We start from the raw sequence: 19,548 nt of genomic DNA, 5'->3' as shown, positions 1-19,548 counted from the left end.
GAGTTACTCATTGCAGGATTCCTAATCTCTTAACTGCTCTTCTAGCCACAGTATTTATATGGCTGGTCCAATTAAGTTTCTGGTTAATGGTAACCCCCAGGGTGTTGATAGTGGGGAATTCAGTGATGGTAATGCCATTGAGCGCCAAGGGGTGATGATTAGATTCTCTCTTGCTGGAGATGGTCATTGCCTGACATTTGTGTGGTGCAAATATTACTTGCCAGTTGTCAGCCCAAGCCTGGATATTTTGGATGCCGCTTGGACATGGACTTCTCCAGTGTCTGAGAAGTCACAAATGGTGCTGAACATTGTGCAATCATCAGCGAACATCCCCACTTCTGACATTATGATGTAAGGATGTAGATTGATGAAGCAGCTGAAGATGTTTTGGCCTAGGACACTGTCCTAAGGAACTCCTGCAATGATGCCCTGGAGCTGAGATGACTGGCCTCCCAACAACCACAACTATCTTCCTTTGTGCTAGGTGTGACTACAACCAGTAGAGAGTTTTGTGACTACAACCAGTAGAGAGTTTTCCCCCTGACTCCCATTGGCTCCAGTTTTGCTAGCTATCCTTGATGCTTCACTCAGTCAAATGCCGCCTCGATGTCAAGGGCAGTCTTCTCACCTCACCTATATCTGGTATTTGGTAGATGTGCACACTTGAGGAGTTTGTGCATTAAATAAGTAAATAGCAAAATATCTCCGCACCAGTTTTGGGAAGGTCTATTACTGCACTCCATTCCCCATACTGGCTGCATCCATTAAATGCTCCCAGAGACAGATGGCCTTCTGCTTTGATTGGCTGAAAGACTTTTTCACTAATTATGTAAATATGACATATTTAATAGCAGAAACTGAAACAAACACTTCATAATGTTGCTCAGTAATTTTTTGAGAACATGTCATCAGATAGTACATCCTGGAATATACAGAATTCAATTGTTAACACACTGTAGACTGATGAAAGTCCAAAAATAGACTAAAAAACTTTGATTTTCCAGCATGAAAGAGCACATGAGTCAATAATAAAATGAGGGGCAAATTGTTGATCTCAGCTGCAAAGAACCTGAAGGGAGAGCTTTGGGTCTTGGGCAGGAGTGGACGTAAACTAATGGAAGGAAGCAATTGAAAAGCTAATTAGAAAAGGAGAGTGAATAATACAGGACTAATTGTGTAAAAGTTCAGTGGACGGGCTGGTATTCAATATTGATTTTTACCAACAGACAGAGTCAGCGGGAAACAGAAATAAGTGCAGCGGGAAACCAAACACATAAAATAATAGAGGATGCACTGACGACAGGGACAACACTTGTAAAGACACTGATAAAGCCAAAACAATGGGAAGCTACAGAAACAGGAGTCGGCCTTTAAGCCTCTTGAATCTCCCCCCCCATTTCATTAAATCACACACTAATGCCTAATACAGAAGATCCAGTCACGGAAGAGGTAGTAGTGCAGAAGCCAGAGAACGTGGCTAGGACAAACATGCTGTTGGGAAGGTGCAGGGCGATTCTGGCTGCGAGTAGCGATGATTGTGGGAATGATGATGAGTTGAGTATCTAGAGACAGATATGTGTACATTGAGGATAAATGAGAAATGGTACTAGAGGAGCGGGAAGGACTAAATAACAAAGTAAGAAATGATGGAAGTTATTCTGGAAAATAGAGCCAGTCCTTACAGGATTGAAATTAGGAAATATTTCAAGATAAAAAGAGTGGTACAAGTCTGCAACTCTCTTCCCCAAATGGCAGTCGATGCTAGATCAATTTTGAATTTCAAGTCAGAGATAGATAGATATTTGTCAGCAAAGGGATAAGGGAAAAGGCAGGTATATGGAGTTAGATCGAAGCTCAGCTATGATCTCACTGAATGACAGAACAGCTTCAAGGGGCTAAATACCCCCTCTGCTGTTCCTATGTTCCTTTAGGAAAATGATGGTCTGGACAAATGTGTATTTTGATGCCCTCTGAGTTGTACGTAGTAGTACTTAGTGAAAGTTTCAGAAAGAAAACTGCAATCTCGAAAGTTTCTCTACGATTGTTTATTATTTAAATTATAAGAATTAAATTGCATTTAAGTGGCAAATAATCTACACATTTATCACTGAACTAATAAATAATAATAGCGATTTACAAAAACCCAAGATATTTTGAATCATATCACTTGTGATCCTGTCTATCGAAAATGAAGATAGACTGTCCACACCCATAGTTGATCACTAATGTGATTTTCTAAGCTACAACTGTTGACTGCTCACCACTGATGTGAGCTAACAGGGTCTTGAGTGTTATCCATGTGTTCAGAAACCTGAAGTTTGTTCTGTGTAACTGGCACTAGTGTTAATTGGAAGCAGATTTTGGAGTTAGCCAAATTCTTTGCAGAGATTAATTTCAGTATTATCAGGCTCTCCCCAGGCAGTCAACCAACATTAAGACCGGCCCTGTCTAAATAAGTCCATTTAGGTTATGATGTCTCTACAACTTTCCACGATGGAAGTGCATCACTTCACACTTATCCACATTAAATCTCATTTGCCTTGAGCCTGTCCATTTCACCAGTCCATATGTTCCTGAAGTCAGCTACTCTTCACTTCACTATTTAGCCTGCAGCCAAGTTTTGTATCATCTGCAAATTTTAAAAGCGTAATTTTTATAACCAAGTCCAACTTATTATATACAAAATAATTTTTTGTCAATTGACTTGTATTTCTTGCAGATTTCTCTGCATTTGTCTCAACACCCAAACTCAACTGCTCCTCAGCCCCATAACCCTCCTCCTAAGCCACCATTTGCCCCTCCTCCTTTCTCCATCCCCCTCCTACTTACGCCATTCTCCCTCCACCTCAACCCATCCCCCTTTTCCCCATTTCCCCCTCCTCAGCCCCCAGATTCCCCCTCCTCTTCAGCTCCCCATCGCAACATCCTCCTTACCCTCACCATGCCCCTTCCTCTTCATCTCCCATTCCCTTCCTTCTTACCCACTCATTCCCTTTCGTCCTCACCCACCCATTCTCCCACCTCCACATTCACCCTCCTCCTCAACCCCATCCCACTCCTCCTCACCCCCACTCCAACTCCCCACCTTCATACCTCCTCCTCTTCACCCCATCCCCCTCCTGCTCCTTACCCTCCATGCCCTCTTCTTCTTTACCCCATCCCCATTCCTCCTTACCCCATTCCCCCTACTCCTGACCCCATTCCCCGACCTCTTTACCCCCATTCCCCCTTCCTCCTAACTCCCCCTTTCCTCCTTACGCCTATCCTCCTTATCCCGCTTCCTCCTTGCCTCAGTCTTCGCTGCTCAGCAGGTTCTCGAAGAAGAAACGACTCTCCAGCTCGCTCACCAAATCCGTTGCCATGACGTTCGCCCTTCCGCCAAGTGAATAATAAAACGCCTTCTGCAACTGCGGCCAATCCGCTTCCAGATTCCCCGGAAAACCCGCCTCCCTCACCCTGAGTGACAGGCGCTTCCGCCGTTCGACCTTCCCATTCCAGGAAAACCTGCCTTCGTTAGTCTAAGTGACAGTCCTACCAGCCAATGGGCGCCAAGATTTCCCGGGAGCTCGCCACCCTCACTCTGAGTGACAGGCCTTCCGCCCAATCGAGTCCTCCATTTCCGGAGGCTCTCCGCCCTCACTCTGCGTGACAGGGCTGCCGGCCAATCGGCTCCTCCATGACCCGGGAGCTCTCTATCCTCACTCTGAATGACAGGTAATTTGGCCAATCGGGTCCTCCACTTCCCGGTAGCTCTCCGCCCTCACTTGCGTGACAGGCCTGCCGGCCAATCGGGACCTCCATTTCCCGGGAGCTCTCCGCCCTCACTCTGCGTGACAGGCCTGCCGGCCAATCGGGACCTCCATTTCCCGGGAGCTCTCCGCCCTCACTCTGCGTGACAGGCCTGCCGGCCAATCGGGATCTCCATGTCCCGGGAGCCCCCCCTCACTTTGAGTGACAGGGACTGTGAATAGTCCACTTCCCTTTCACCGGAAACTCAGAGTTTTACAACAGGGAAAGATTCCCTTCAGGCCATCGTGTTTTCTCTAGTCATCAAGCACTTATCTACTCTAATCCCATTCTCCAGCACTTGGCCCGTAGCCCTGCCCGCTCTGGCGTTTGAAGTGTTCATCTAAATACTTTTTAAATGTTGTGAGGGTTTCCGCCTCTATCACCCTTTCGGTTGTGAGTTCCAGATGCCCCCCGACCCTCTGGGTGAAATTTTTTCCCCCTCAAATTCCCTCGAAACCTGCTGTCTCTCACCTTAAATCCATGCCTACTGGTTATTTCCTCCACCCCAGGGGAACGTTTCTTCCAATCTACCCTAGCTATGCCCTTCATAGTTTTGTACACCTCAATCAGGTCCCCATCCCCTCAGCCGTCTCTGATCTAAGGAAAGCAACACTAACCTATCTAGTCTCTCTTAATAGCTGAAATGCTCCAGCCCAGGCAACATGGTGGTTAATCTCCTCAGCACCCTCTCCAGTGCATTCACATCCTTCTTGTAGTGTGGCAACCAGAACTGCACACAGTACTCCAGATGTGGCCTAAAAAACACTTTATACAGCTCCATCATAACCTCCCTGCTATTGTATTCAATGTCTCGATTAATAGAGGCACGCGACCCATATGCCTTCTTAACCACCTTATCTACCTGTCCTGCTGCCTTCAAGGTTTCTGGACATATACACCAAGGTCCCTCTGGTCCTCTGTACTTCCTTGGGTCCTGCAATTGCTCATGCGCTCCCTTGCCTTGTTAGTCCTCCCAAAACGCATCACCTGACACATTTCAGGATTAATTTCCATTTGCCACTGTGCTGCCCATCTGACCAGCCCGTCCATATTGTCCTGTAGTCTAAGGCCTCCTCACTGTTTACCGCACCAATTTTTGCATCTTCTGCGAACCTACTAATCGTACCTTTACATTCATGTCTAGATCATTAATACACACTACGAACAGCAAGGGAACCAGTACCAAACCTTGCGGTATGCCACTAGACAAAGGTTTCCAGTCACAAAAACAACCTTTGACAATGACCCTCTGTCTCCCCCTGCCACTAAGCCAATTTTGGATCCAATTTGCCCTGCATCCCATGGGCTGTAACCTTCTTGACCAGTCTCCCATGCGAAGCCTTGTCAATAACCTTACTAAAGTCCATGTAGACTACATCAACTGCATGACCATCATCTACACACCAAGTCACCTCCTCGAAAAATTCAATCAAATTTGTGAGACATGATCTCCCCCTGATAAAGCCATTAGACTATCCTGATTGATCCTTGCCTCTCCAAGTGGAGATTAATTCTGTCTCTCAGAGCTTTTTTCAAAATTTTCCTTGCCACTGATGTTAGACTCACTGGCCTATAGTGCCCTGGTTTATCCCTACGACCCTTCATGAACAATGGTGCCACATTAATTGACCTCCAGAGAGGATTTACAAACTAATGTCAGGGCTCCTGCAATCTCCTTCCTTGCCTCCCACAGCAGCCTGGGATACATCTCAACTGGGCTTGAGGCTTTATCCACTTTTAAGCCCGCTAAAACCGCCAATACCTGCTCCCTCTGAATGTTATTATTGTTCAAGTATATCACAGTCCCCCTCTCTGATTTTTGTACCTACATCATCCTTCTCTATAGTGAATACAGATGCAAAGCACTCATTTAAAACCTCAGCTACGTCTTCCGGCTCTTCACACAGATTGCCAGTTTGGTCCCCAATGGGCCCAACTCTTTACCTGGTTATCCGCTTGCCCCTAATATACTTATAAACTCCCTTTGCATTTTCCTTTATTTTTGTGCCAGTGTTTTTTTCATGCCCCTGCTTCTCTCTCTTAATTCCTCTTTTAAGAAAACCCCTGCACTTTCTATACTCCTCTAGGGCTTCTGCCATTTTGAGCCCAAGGTATCAACCATAAGCTTCCCTTCTTGTCCTTATCCAATCCTGTACATTCCTCCACATCCAGGGTTCTCTGGACTGGTGTTGGTCACAGCCTTCACCTTCTTCTCTCGCCTCCCTCACTCTGATTGACAGCTGAACCAGCCAATCTGTTTCCCCAATCTCTGGAAACCCAGAGCGTCTCCCTCACTCTGAGTGACAGGTGCTGTGGTAGAAATATCAATGCGATAATAGAAGGAATTCAGTTGCTTTGAAACAGGATTGAATTTACTCTGGGACTTCATGATCCAATCATGACTGATCAGTACCTCAACTCCATTTACTCACCTTAGCTCCTGGTGATTGTAATTTTCCCAAGTCCCTCCCTCCCTTCCATTTCCTGATTTACAGCTATTTCCAGGATTTTAATTGTTTCCTGTATAGTGAAGACTGAAGCAAAATAGCTGTTTAATTCACTGCCATCATACTACTTTCCATTATCAGTTCCCCAGACTCATTCTCTACAGGACCAGACGTTGTTAACACTTTTATTTAAATATCAATAGAAATTCTAACTATCTGTCTTTGTATTACTAGCTAGCTCTCCATCATACTCTAATTTTTCCCTCCTTATTAATCTTTTGTCATTCTTTGCTGTTCTTTATATTGTTTCCAATCTTCTGACCTGCCACACATCTTTGCGTAAGTATATGCTTCCAAGTGAAGATGTTTCTTTACGCCATAAGTTACAAAACCTGTTTTCATGCAAGGGAAATGTTCTTGAGGTTAGGACACTTTTGGATTTTGTTCAAGTTTTGAGACTGGTTCAATGGGAGATAATGAATGAAGAGATAAGGCAACATTATTAATTTGAACTATGTCAGGCTAGGTAATAAGTGCGCATATCCATAAGACCATAATACCATAAGACATAGGAGCAGAAATTAGGCCATTTGGCCCATCGGGTCTGCTGCACCATTCACTCATGACTGATACGTTTCTCAAACCCATTCTCCCGCCTTCTCCCCTTTGATCCCCTTACCAATCAAGAATCTATCTATCTCGGTCTTAAATACACTCAACGACCTGGCCTCCACAGCCTTCTGTGGCAATGAATTCCATAGATTTACCACTCTCTGGCTAAAGAAGTTTCTCCTCATCTCTGTTCTAAAAGGTCTTCCCTTTACTATGAGGCTGTGCCCTCGGGCCCTAGTCTCACCAACTAATGGAAACATCTTCCCCATGTACACTCTATCCAGGCCTTTCAGTATTCTGTAAGCTTCAATCAGATCCCCCCTCATCCTTCCAAACTCCATCGAGTACAGACCTAGAGTCCTCAAACGTTTCTCATATGTTAAGCCTTTCATTCCTGGGATCGTTCTCGTGAACCTCCTCTGGACCCTATCCAGGGCCAGAATATCCTTCCTGAGATACAGGGCCCAAAATTGCTCACAATACTCAGCAGCACATCCCTCCTTTTATATTCTAGTCCTTTCAAAATAAATGCCAACATTGCATGTGCCTTCCTAACTACCGACTCAACATGCAAGTTAACCTTAAGAGAATCCTGGACTAGGACTCCCAAGTCCCTTTGCACTCCAGATTTCTGAATTCTCTCCCCATTTAGAAAATAGTCTATGCCTCTATTCGTCCTAACAAAGTGCATGACCTCACAATTCCCCACGTTGTATTCCATCTGCCACTTCTTAGCCCATTCTCCTAACCTGTCCAAATCCTTCTGCAGCCTCCCCGCATCCTCAATACTACCTGTCCCTCTACCTATCTTTGTGTCATCTGCAAACTTAGCCAGCATGCCCTCAGTTCCTTCATCTAGATCATTAACGTATAAAGTGAAAAGTTGCGGTCCCAACACTGACCCCTGCGGAACTCCACTAGTCACCGGCCTCCATCCTGAGAAGGACCCCCTTATCCCCACTCTCTGCCTCCTGCCAGACAGCCAATCTTCTATCCATGCTAATACCTTGCCTCTAACACCATGGGCTCTTATCTTACTGAGAAGCCTCCTCTGCGGCATCTTGTCAAAGGCCTTCTGGAAGTCCAAGTAGATAACATCCATTGGCTCTCCTTTGTCTAACCTACTTGTTACCTCCTCAAAGAATTCTAACAGATTTGTCAGGCATGATCTCCCCTTGATGAAACCATGCTGACTTTGCCCTATGTTACCATGCACTTCCAAGTATTCTGAAATCTCATCCTTAATAATGGACTCTAAAATCTTATCAATGACCGAGGTCAGGCTAATCGGCCTGTAATTTCCCGTCTTTTGACTCACTCCCTTCTTAAACAACCCGGAAATGAACTGCTGACCCAATCATCACCAAAACTCCATTCCTGTAACATTATCCAGCTTCGCCCAGGTTTCAGCCCGACTGACACACTCAACCATCACTCTGACTCCAGTCCTGACTATTCCAATGTTCTCATTGCCAGTAACCCGCCCACCGCCCAACATAAACTTCAGTTCATCTGTAACTCGACCACTTATATCCCATCTCTTGCCAAGTCCCTGTTACACATAACCCCCACGTCCTCATTAATCTACAGGGGAACAAAGCGAGTGGCCTGTCAGATCCTCAGTCAAACGGAATCTCTGTCTCTGCTTCCCTCCACACTTACAGACACTAGTCCTTGTATATGGGAGCTAATGGCAGCAGCCTTCCTTTGCCTGCCTTATCTAAACCTGTCATAATCTTGTCCACCTCTATTAGACCCACCACCTTCGCTCCAGGGAGAACAAGCCTAGCTTCTCCAACCTAACCTCAAAACCAGTGGGGGTTAACCCCAGGGCCACCCAGCAATCCAAAGAGAAATTTGGGTGGCACAGAGGGGTGGGACCAGAAAGGAAGGGAGAAAAAAACTTCTATTTTAAAAAAAAAATATTGAAGGAGACAAACTGAGTGAAGCATTGATAATGCCTTGGGAACAGGCCGGGACTGTTTTGCCGTGAGGATGCCTGAGTTTTGGAGAGAGCAGAATGAGGGGTCAGCCTGAGAGGTGAGGGAGTGGCGCCACCAAATGGGGAATATCCATATTGCAAAGCAGCATTCCCTCAGTGATTTCGAGCGAGTCTGCCTCACACCCCATCCCCCCCACGACCACACCGTGACCTCCAATAAACTCCCTGCCGTGTCTCCATTAACATTATCCTGAACCCCAATAATCCGCGGTGCCCCCAATAACATTATCTTGTACCCCAATAACCCCTGCCCCCAATAACATTAATCTCAACCCCAATAACTCCCATCCCCACTATCATTACCCTGAACCCCTATAACCCCCCGTCCCCACTAACATTATCCTGAACCCCAATAACCCCACCACCATGCCGTCCCCACTAACATTATCCTGAACCCCAATAACACCCCTACGCCGTCCCCACTAACATAATTCTGAACCCCAATAACCCCCGTCCCCAATAACATTACCCTAAATCCCAAAAACACCCCTGTCCCCACTAACTTATTCCAGAACCCCAACAATCACCCCTGTGTCACCACGAACATTATCCTGAACGCCAATAACCCCCACATAAACCCTAATATTGGACCTTCCTAATAATCTCCTTGGATCCTCCCCATGGCTCTAATAGCCTCTACTGGAGACAACAAACTACATCAAGAACAACAGAAAATGCTGGAAAATCTCAGCAAGCCTGGAAGAATCTGTGGAGAGACAGACAGAGTTAATGTTTCGAGTCCCTGTGATACTTCTTCAGAGCTTTATTTAGCTTTTAAAATAAACAACATTTTTGCGACTCCAAAAACCTCCTCATCAACCTTACCCCAACCACCAATTTCTGAATGGTGCTCCAAGTGGGAGAGTCTGGAGAAACCGCTAATGCCTGATGAACTGACTAAGGCCCTTGAGTCCTTCGAGAAAAGTAAGACTCCCGGAAGTGATGGCTTATCAGCTGAGTTGTATTCGGATTTATGGAACTGGATCGGCCCAGACCTGGTAGAAGTGTACGAGCGTATGCCCCTGGCTGGCAGCATGTCAGAATCCATGAGGAAAGGTATCATCACCCTCATCTACAAGCACAAGGGGGAAAGGGAGGACATTATAAATTGGCGACTCATCTCACTGTTGAATGTGGACTATAAGATTCTATCCAAGGTCATCGCCAATCGGGTCAAGTTTGCTCTGGAGTTGGTGATCCACCCTGACCAGTCCTGCGCTCTGCCCGGCAGGAAGATCTCTGACAGCCTTGCGCTGCTCAGGGATACGATTACCTATGTGCAGGACAGGGGTGTGGATACCTGCCTCATCAGCCTGGATCAGGAGAAGGCCTTTGACAGAATATCGCACACCTACATGGTGGATATGCTCTCCAAAATGAGGTTTGGGGAGGGAATCCGCAACTAGATCCAACTGCTCCACCCTCACATCAGTAGCGCAGTCTCAAATCAATGGGTGGGAATCAGAAAGCTTTCCAATTAAATCTGGTGTCAGGCAGGGCTGCCTTCTCTCCCCTGTCCTGTTTGTGTGTCGCAGAGCACCCTTTGCTGAGTCCATCAGGAAGGGTCTGGGCATAAGAGAAGTGACAATCCCAGGCAGTGGAGGCACTCAGTTCAAAGACTCCCTGTACATGGATGATGTCACCGTCTTCTGCTCGGATCCGCTCTCCCTGCGCAGACTGATAAACATCTGCGACCAGTTTGAACTGGCCTGGGGAGCCGAGGTAAATCATGGGAAGAGGGAGGCCATGTTCTTTGGGAACTGGGCTAACTGATCCTTTGTCCCTTTCTCCGTCAGGTCAGACGGCCTGAAGGTGCTGGGGATATGGTTCGCGGGGACCGGGGCATCTGTTAGAAACTGGAAGGAGCGAGTATCTATGGTGGAAAGAAAACTGAGCATGTGGGAGTGATGCCCCCTCTCCATTGCGGGTAAGAACCTGGTCATCAGGTGTGAGACACACTCGCTGTTGCTGCACGTGGCGCGGATCTGGCCCATTCCAGACTCCTGCGCGATGGCGATCACCCGAGCGATTTTTCGCTGTATCTGCAGGTCGAAGATGGATTGTGCCTGCAGGGATGCGATGTACAAGATTCTAGATAAGGGGGAAAAAACGTGCCCAACATTGCCCTCATCCTGATAGCCACCTTTGTGTGCTGCTGCATCAAGCTGTGCATAGACCCTCGGTATGCAAGCACCAAGTGTCACTACGTGCTGAGGTTCTACCGGTCCCCAGTGTTGCGAAGGGTGGGTCTGGCCACGCTGCCGCAGAACGCTCCAAGTAGTTGGACCATGCCGTACCACCTGCCACTCGTGGAATTATTTACGCAGAGAAACACCTTTGACCACAAGTCCATCAGGCAGTGGTCGGCACATAATGTTTTAGAGGCCCTGCAGGAAAAGGAGATGGTGGATCCTGTCGGATTGTTCCCTGAGCAAACTGTCAAAGTCATTTGGCAGAATGCCTCATCGCCAGAACTTTCCAACAAGCACCAAGATGCCTCCCTGTGAGATCCTTCCTACACGCAAGGAGTCTCACCCGCTCTGCACCTTGCCCTCGAGGTGGTTGTGGGGGGGAAGAGACCGTTGTTCACCTCCTTGTGGATTGTGCCTTTGCAATGAAGGTCTGGAGAGAGATGCAGTGGTTTTTTATCAAGGTTCATCCCGAGCAGTGCTGTGACACAGGACTCTGTGCTCTATGGGCTATTCCCAGGGACACACACCGAGACAAACATCAACTGCAGCTGGAGGATCATCAATTCGGTGAAAGACGCTCTTTGGTCTGCACGAAGCCTGTTGGTCTTCCAGCGCAAAGATTTGTGCCCGACCGAGTGTTGCAGACTGGCACATTCCAAGGTCCAGGACTATGAGCTGAGAGACACACTAAAGCTTGGAGCAGCCGCCGCAAAGGCCCAAGGGGGAAAGGTCACTGTCTAAGACCTTTCTGTCAGAGTGAACCGAGAGACTGGGAATTTTATAGACCCCTCGGGCTGTACGGTTCACATTGAATGTATGCAGTGAATACTAAAGTTATCATAATTGTATTGAAGCACCTCAGAGTGCAACAGGATGTATGTTGATAACTCCAATACCATTGCACTGTCTGACTGTCTGTAATGACCATATTGAAATGACTGTAATATTCATTGATTGTATTGAAGTAGCTCGTGATCCATGTCTAAAAGTTGAATTGATTGCACTTTTTGTGATGGTGATTTAGAAATGCTTTGTAATGTTCTTCCAGATATTTTATGAATAAAGTATATTTGTCCAAAAAGAGATGGTTCTCCCAGGACAAGGTCAGCCCATTGCACTTCGAGTGTGCTGACACCTTCCATGTCCCCAAATGCGGGATTCTCCACTGTAAAATTTGTGGTAGCGGGGGGACTGCATTCGCGCTCTCCCCTGATTAACTAATTAGTGTCAGAATTTACTGTAACATATTTGTTAACCAACAGAGACCACTGTTGAATATACTACAAAGTACTCGAAAAATTAACACATACAGTGAGTAATAGGCATGTATGTGGAGAAGCAAACAGTGTTAAAGTTTCCTGATCCAAGATCGTCAACATCCGCAGTGTTTTGCTTTTATTTTAATGTTTGCATTTCAGGTCGCTCTGCACTCAATGCATTTATCGTGATTTCCTCTCTGCTTGTGTACTAACGTTCATCCGCCAGCAGAGGGTGGCATAAGTAAGAGAAACGGTTTTGAGGGAGAGAACAAAAACAGAATTACCTGGAAAAACTCAGCAGGTCTGGCAGCATCGGTGGAGAAGAAAAGAGTTGACGTTTCGAGTCCAACATGACCCTTCAACAGAACTGAAGTATAGTTAGGAGAGGGGTGAAATATAAGCTGGTTTAAGGTGGGGGGCGGGGGAAGAGAGAAGTTGAGGGTGTGGTGGTTGTGGGGACAAGCAAGCAGTGATAGGAGCAGATAATCAAAAGATGTCACAGACAATAGGATCAAAGAGGTGTTGAAGGTGGTGATATTATCTAAGAAAAGTGCTAATTAAGAATGGATGGCAGGATACTCAAGGTACAGCTCTAGTGGGGGTGGGGTGTAAAGACTGACAAGGTATTAGTTGTAGATTTAAAAATAATGGAAATAGGTGGGAAAAGAAGAATCTATATAAATTATTGAAAAAAAAACAAAAGGGAGGGGGAAGAAACCGGGTGGGGATGGGGGGGGAGGGAGTTTAAGATCTAAAGTTGTTGAATTCAATATTCAGCCCGGAAGGCTGTAAAGTGCCTAGTCGGAAGATGAGGTGCTGTTCCTCCAGTTTGCGTTGGGTTTCACTGGAACAATGCAGCAAGCCAAGGACAGACATGTGGGCAAGAGAGCAGGGTGGAGTGTTAAAATGGCAAGTGACAGGGAGGTTTGGGTCTTTCTTGCGGACAGACCACAGGTGTTCTGCAAAGCGGTCGCCCAGTTTGCGTTTGGACTCTCCACCGCATTGGGAGCAACGAATGCAGTAGACTAAGTTAGGGGAAATGCAAGTGAAATGCTGCTTCACTTGAAAGGAGTGTTTGGGCCCTTGGACGGTGAGGAGAGAGGAAGTGAAGGGGCAGGTGTTGCATCTTCTGTGTGGGCATGGGGATGTGCCATAGGTGGGGGTTGAGGAGTAGGGGGTGATGGAGGAGTGGACCAGGGTGTCCCGGAGGGAACGATCCCTATGGAATGCTGCCAGTGGGGGTGAAGGGAAGATGTGTTTGGTGGTTCCATCATGCTGGAGTTGGCGGAAATGGCGGAGGATGATCCTTTGAATGCGGAGGCTGGTGGGGTGATAAGTGAGGACAAGGGGGAACCTATAATGTTGAGGGAGAGATGCTTTTTAAATTCAAAAGCAAAAATCTGTGGATGCTGGAAATCTGAAACAAAAACAAAAATACCTGGAAAAACTCAGCTGGTCTGACTGCATCTGCGGAGAGGAATACAGTTAACCTTTCTAAACCGTATGACTCTTCATCAGAACAGAATTTGAGGAAGAGACGCTTTTTAAATTCATTCACCCAGAAACAAATGATTCCGCCATTGCAGCAGCGAGCTGCTTCTAAAATGACATTAGGCTTTTAACTCCCAATGCCAAATCGGCTCCTGAAATGACCTTTTTCATTTTTCCTTTATTATTTATCCAATTCCCTTTTGAGAAGCATCTGGTTCACAGAATATGAGGGGGCAAGATAATGTCATTGTCGGTCTACACAGGCTGAACACGTCAGGATCAACAGCAGAAGAGCTAAAGGATCCCCAAAAGATATTGGTCGACTGGTGCAGAATCAGGTTCAACTTCTGTCTTCATCAATTAGAGTTCATGTCATTTCGACAACACCCTCCATGCCCAAATATCTGTCCCTGGCCTGCTGCAATGTTCTAGTGAAGCTCAACGCAAACTGGAGGAACAGCACCTGATCTTCCGATTAGGCACTTTGCAACCTTCCAGACTTAACATTGAGTTCAACAACTTCAGGGCATGACCTCTCTCCCCCATCCTCAGCACCTTTCCGATCCCCCCTTTTTCTAATAATTTGTAATTTTTTAAATATATTTTTTAAAATATGTTTTTCTTTTCCCACCTATTTCCATTAATTTTAAATGTATTCCCATCCATTGTTTTATCCCCACCTTTTAGCCTATTTTGATCCCTTCCCCACACCCCACACCCACTTGGGCCATTTGTCACTTCCACGTCTTGCTTTCTACCCTTAATGTCACCATTAGCACATTCCTTAGCTAATATCAACAGCGTCAACACCCTTTTGTCCTTTTGTCTATGACATCTTTGGAAATCTCTACTTTGCCTCCACCTATCAGTGGCCCTCTATCCAGCTTCACCTGTCCCACCCCCCTCAACCAGCTTATATTTCACCTCATGTCTATTCTTCTTTAGTTCTGATGAAGAATCATATGGACTCGACACTTCAACTGTATTCCTCTCCGCAGATGCTGTCAGATCTGCTGAGTTTTTCCAGCTATTTTTGTTTTTGTTACAGAATCCATAGACCACTTCATCAGCAGGTGCAGAGAAAAGGGTACGTTCTGTGATTTTTCAAATGCAGAGCCAGCAGGCAGAATTGTTGAGTTGGCGAGCACATCCACTCCCATGGAAGGATTCCAGGAAGATCTGTTAGACAAGCTTAAAAGGTGTCGCATTGAAGAGCGACTGAAGAGGATGGATGTAAGTATGAAGCGATCCTCACAATTTGATGAAACTTACAGTTCCAAAGTACAACCCACTTGGTCACACACTCACTAGGACTCTAAAACCTAACAGGACATGTGGAAAGAGTGGCCTTTTGCATGCACTAAGGAAATGCCCAGCTTTTCATCGATTCTGTAAGGCATGTGGCAGAAAGGGCCATTGGCAGATGCTGTGCACACGAGCAAAGGATGATGCAGCTAGAAAGAGCCGTGCGTTGATCAAAACAAACCGCACGCAACAGATACTTTTCAGCAATGAGGATGGCCAGCTGGTATCCCACCAGAAACATATACACAAAGCGACTGACAAACCAGAAAATGACAATGTGCACGACAATATGTAGAGCGAACAGTACCTATTTCACACCGTCAATCTTGTGGAAAGCATTGGTACCATCTCACCATCTGAAGTGTTTGCCAAGATTCGAATTAGCTGCCCTAAAAAAGTTGGTAACGATTCATTATTGGTAAAGATTTACGCAGGGCCAAATGCCAACATGCTACCCCTGCTAATTCTAAAAGACACATATCCACAGACATGGCAAAACCCACTGCTGTGAAACACTCAGCTTACAACAGCTCACTAATTCCATGTGCAGGATCATACTCCCGGAGTGTAAGTACAGTCAATCCTCCAGAGTGACACAGATGTTCTACATCATGGGGACTAATGGCCAAGGACCTCTAGGTCTACCATCACACCATGACCTCACCCTAGCAATAATCCATGGAATCAATCATGCCTCACAAGGCATATCAAACTCAGAAACTACGCCTATCACCGCAATTCATAAATAAAATCGAAATATCCAGGATCTTTAGACATAATTGTCAATTTCAAGGGAGCTGCAACATTATGCTTGCAGGAGAATGCAAGTCTGTCAATTGATCCGATACATTTTGTGCAAAACAAATGCTTGCAGCTACAAGAAGAAATGGTGAAATGTGACACTACAGAAACTGTGGAAAACGGATGGCCTGATTCAACTCAGTATCTCCACGAGCACATAAGATCATTTTGGCCATATTGGTACAAGTCAGGCACCTCCTGGGGAGTCATTTTTAAGGCAGGCAGCTCATCAAACTGGAATCTTTACGACCTGATATTAGATTGATCTAATGGCCTAGCTGAATGAATGATTTCCACAGTGAAATCCCTAATTCTCAAATATAGACAGGCCAAGCAAAATCTGCCCATTGCAATGTTACATCCAAGAGTGACACCTTTAAGAGGAATTATTCTATCACCGGCAGAGCTGATGTTTGGCAGACCAGTGCATATCAATTTACGGACCCTTACCCATTCTACTGTCTCAGAGAGTAGAGAGGAACTTTTAAATGCAAGAGAAGACGGCCAACGCCTTGATAAAAATGTGGGTACAGAGCTGCCACGTTTACAGTTGGGACAATTTCTCGTCCAGGGTCCCACAGAAGGGTACATGTCAACCAGCCAAGGTGTCAAATATTGGTTCAATACCTGCGCCCTATGAAGTCATTACACACAAAGCCACAATGGTGAGACGTAACCGAGGACAAATCAGATCTATTCCAGCTCCTCAAACACTGTACATTCCTACTGACTAGGAAACGATCCCTAATGAAACCAGAAACATTATCCAAGTCTGACAATCCGGCAGGTCACTGTGAGCAATTAAATACACCTCCAGATAATGTTACCATCATAGGATCTGGGTGTACCAGCAGATTGCCTTTAACCTTCAGGGACTCATAGGTTCATCTGTTCTATATGCTTGTATAATGGTAACTAAACATGAACATGTATTGTAAGTAGTTACACTTCTTTGGAAGGTGTTAAAGTATCTTTAAAAAGGAGGAAAGCTGTAATGTGCCTTTAAGAGATAGCTGCCTATCATCGCTAGAAGGGAAATGTGTCATGCAATCTAGCTTTAGTTTCACTTTTGATATTGAACAGAGAACACAACAGTCAGATCTGCTGCTGATGCCTTCAAGCTTTCTTTCCATGTATATCTGTCCCCATGTTCCTCGTCTCAATAAATGAACCCACAGCATGTTTACACAATGACTTATGTGCAATAGATGCCTTTATATCATTGTAAAATCACCGACATGGAGTACAAGATAATGTACCTGTACAGGCGAGCAAGGCTCCCCATCAGCACAGGCTGTGTCTGCCCGGTGTCCCTAGGTCCGTAGGTGGTTCACACAGTGAATGAGGGGGAGAGAGCGCTGTGTCAGATGATGTACAGGTGAGTGATACTCAGTGTCTGGTTTTCCTCAATATTTGTGCATTTTCCCTCAATTATTTTCTGTTCTGTCATTTAATTTGCTTTTCCCCAGGCAAAGTACCAGGGAACGTTTGATGTGAAACGAGAATTGTAAATCTATTTGTAATCTGTTTGTGAGCGTGCTGAAGTATCTCAGAATGTCATAGGCTGCATTAAACAAAATAGATCTGTGTTGCACTTTATGTGATGTCAAATTGGAACTGTCGTGTAATTTACCTTAACTTTATGAATAAAGTTTATATTTTGAAAACAATAGTATTACAGTTTCTAGTACCTATCGAACAGGAATTGACGTTTATCTCGGTGTGTGTCCCTGGGAACAGCCGGTAGAGCACAGGGTCCTGTGTCACGGAACTGCTCAGGAAGAATCTCGACAGAAACCAATGCATCTCATTCCAGACTTGCTTCGTAAAGTCACTTTGCAGCATTCAATCTGTCCTGTTTTCTATTTTATCACAGACCTTCCCTTCTGTTCATCTCCCCCCACCCACCCCACCAACCAACGCATCAACTATCTCACTAGCCACTTCTTTTATGACCCTAGGATGAAGTCCACAGGATCCGGGGATTTGTCAGCCCGCAGCTCCAACTGTTTGCTCAATACCACTTCCCTGGTGATTGCGATTTTCCTGAGTTCCTCACTCCCCTCCATTTCCTGAGATACAGTGATTTCTGGGAGGTTACTTCTATCCTCAATAATGAAGGTTAATGCAAAATATCGGTTGCATTCATCTGCCTTCTCATTATTTTCCATTATTAATTCCCAGACTCACTTTCTGTAGGATTAACGTTCATTTTGGTTAATAAAAACAAAAATTGCTGGAAAAACTCAGCAAGTCTGACAGCTTCTGTGCAGAGAAGGATAGAGTTAACGTTTCGAGTCCATGGTGACTCTTCTTCAGAACTGAAGAGAGGTAGAAATGTGGTGAAATATATACTGTTTAAGGGGGTGGGACAGATGAAGCTGGATAGTAGGTCAGTGATAGGTGGAGGCAAAGGAGATATTGCAATAGATGTCATAAACAAAAGGTCAAAGGGGTGTTGATGGTAGTGATGCTGGCTAAAGGAAGTGCTAATGGTGACATTAATGATAGAAAGCAGGATGAGCAAGTTACATTTGGCCCTAGTAGGGGTGGAGTCGGGGGAGGGAATGGTGTGGGAGAAAAGATCAAAATTGGCTAAAAGGTGGGGATAAAACAATGAATGGAAATACATTTTAAAAATAATAATAATGGGTAGGAAAAAATGTATGTTATAAATTAAAATTAAAAATTAGATATTTCAAAAAAAGGGGATTAAAATGGGTAAGGATGAAGGGGGGAGTTCATGATCTGAAGTTGTTGAACTCAATGTTAAGTCCAGCAGTCTGTAAAGTGCCTAATCAGAAGATGAGGTGCTGTTCCTCAACTTTGCGTTGAGCTTCACTGGAACATTGCAGCAGGCCAATAATGGACATGTGGGCATGAGAGTGGGATGGAGTGTTGAAATTGCAAGGGATAGGAATGTCTGGGTCATGCCTGCAGACAAACCAAATGTGTTCCACAAAGCGGTCACCCAGCCTGCCTCACTTGAAAGGAATATTTGGGCCCTTGGACGGTAAGGAGAGGGGGAAGTAAAGGGGCAGGCATTGCACCATCTGTGATTGCATGGGAAGGTGCCATGGGAGGGGTTTGAGGTGTTGGGGGTGATGGAGGATTGGACCAAGGTGTCCCGGAGGGAACAGTCCCTACGGAATGCCGACAAGGTGGGGTGGAGGGAGGATGTGTTTGGTGGTGGCATCATGCTGGAGCTGGCGGAAATGGCAGAATTTTTAAATCCTCTCTGCACCCTCCCTAGTTCCTCTATCCTTTTTAATAATAAATTGACGAGAGCCACGGCAGTTCTTTAAGTATGATCTAACCAAAGTTTGAAATAAATTTAGTTTAACTTCTCTAATTTTCAATTTGATCCCTTCAAAAAGAAGCCCTCCTGCTTGGTTTGTTTCTCTTCAGCTTTTCCCTCCTCAGTATTGACTGACTGACTGACTGTTTATTCTCACAGACACACGCACACAGATGCATATACGTATGCACACATGTACATATAAAGACACATGTCATCCATTTATAAATTGTGTTTCTGATTCTGAAGTTCAAACCATTAATGCGAATTATCAACTGCAGTGGGCCCAATACTGATCCTTGTCAAACACTATTTCTCACTTTCTGCCACTCTGAATAACTACCCTCTGCTT

This window comes from Cetorhinus maximus, unplaced genomic scaffold (assembly GCF_964194155.1).
Source record: "Cetorhinus maximus unplaced genomic scaffold, sCetMax3.hap1.1 HAP1_SCAFFOLD_639, whole genome shotgun sequence".
NCBI lineage: Eukaryota > Metazoa > Chordata > Chondrichthyes > Lamniformes > Cetorhinidae > Cetorhinus > Cetorhinus maximus.
The sequence above is the reverse complement of the archived record's forward strand: the minus strand, read 5'-3'. Positions refer to the sequence as shown.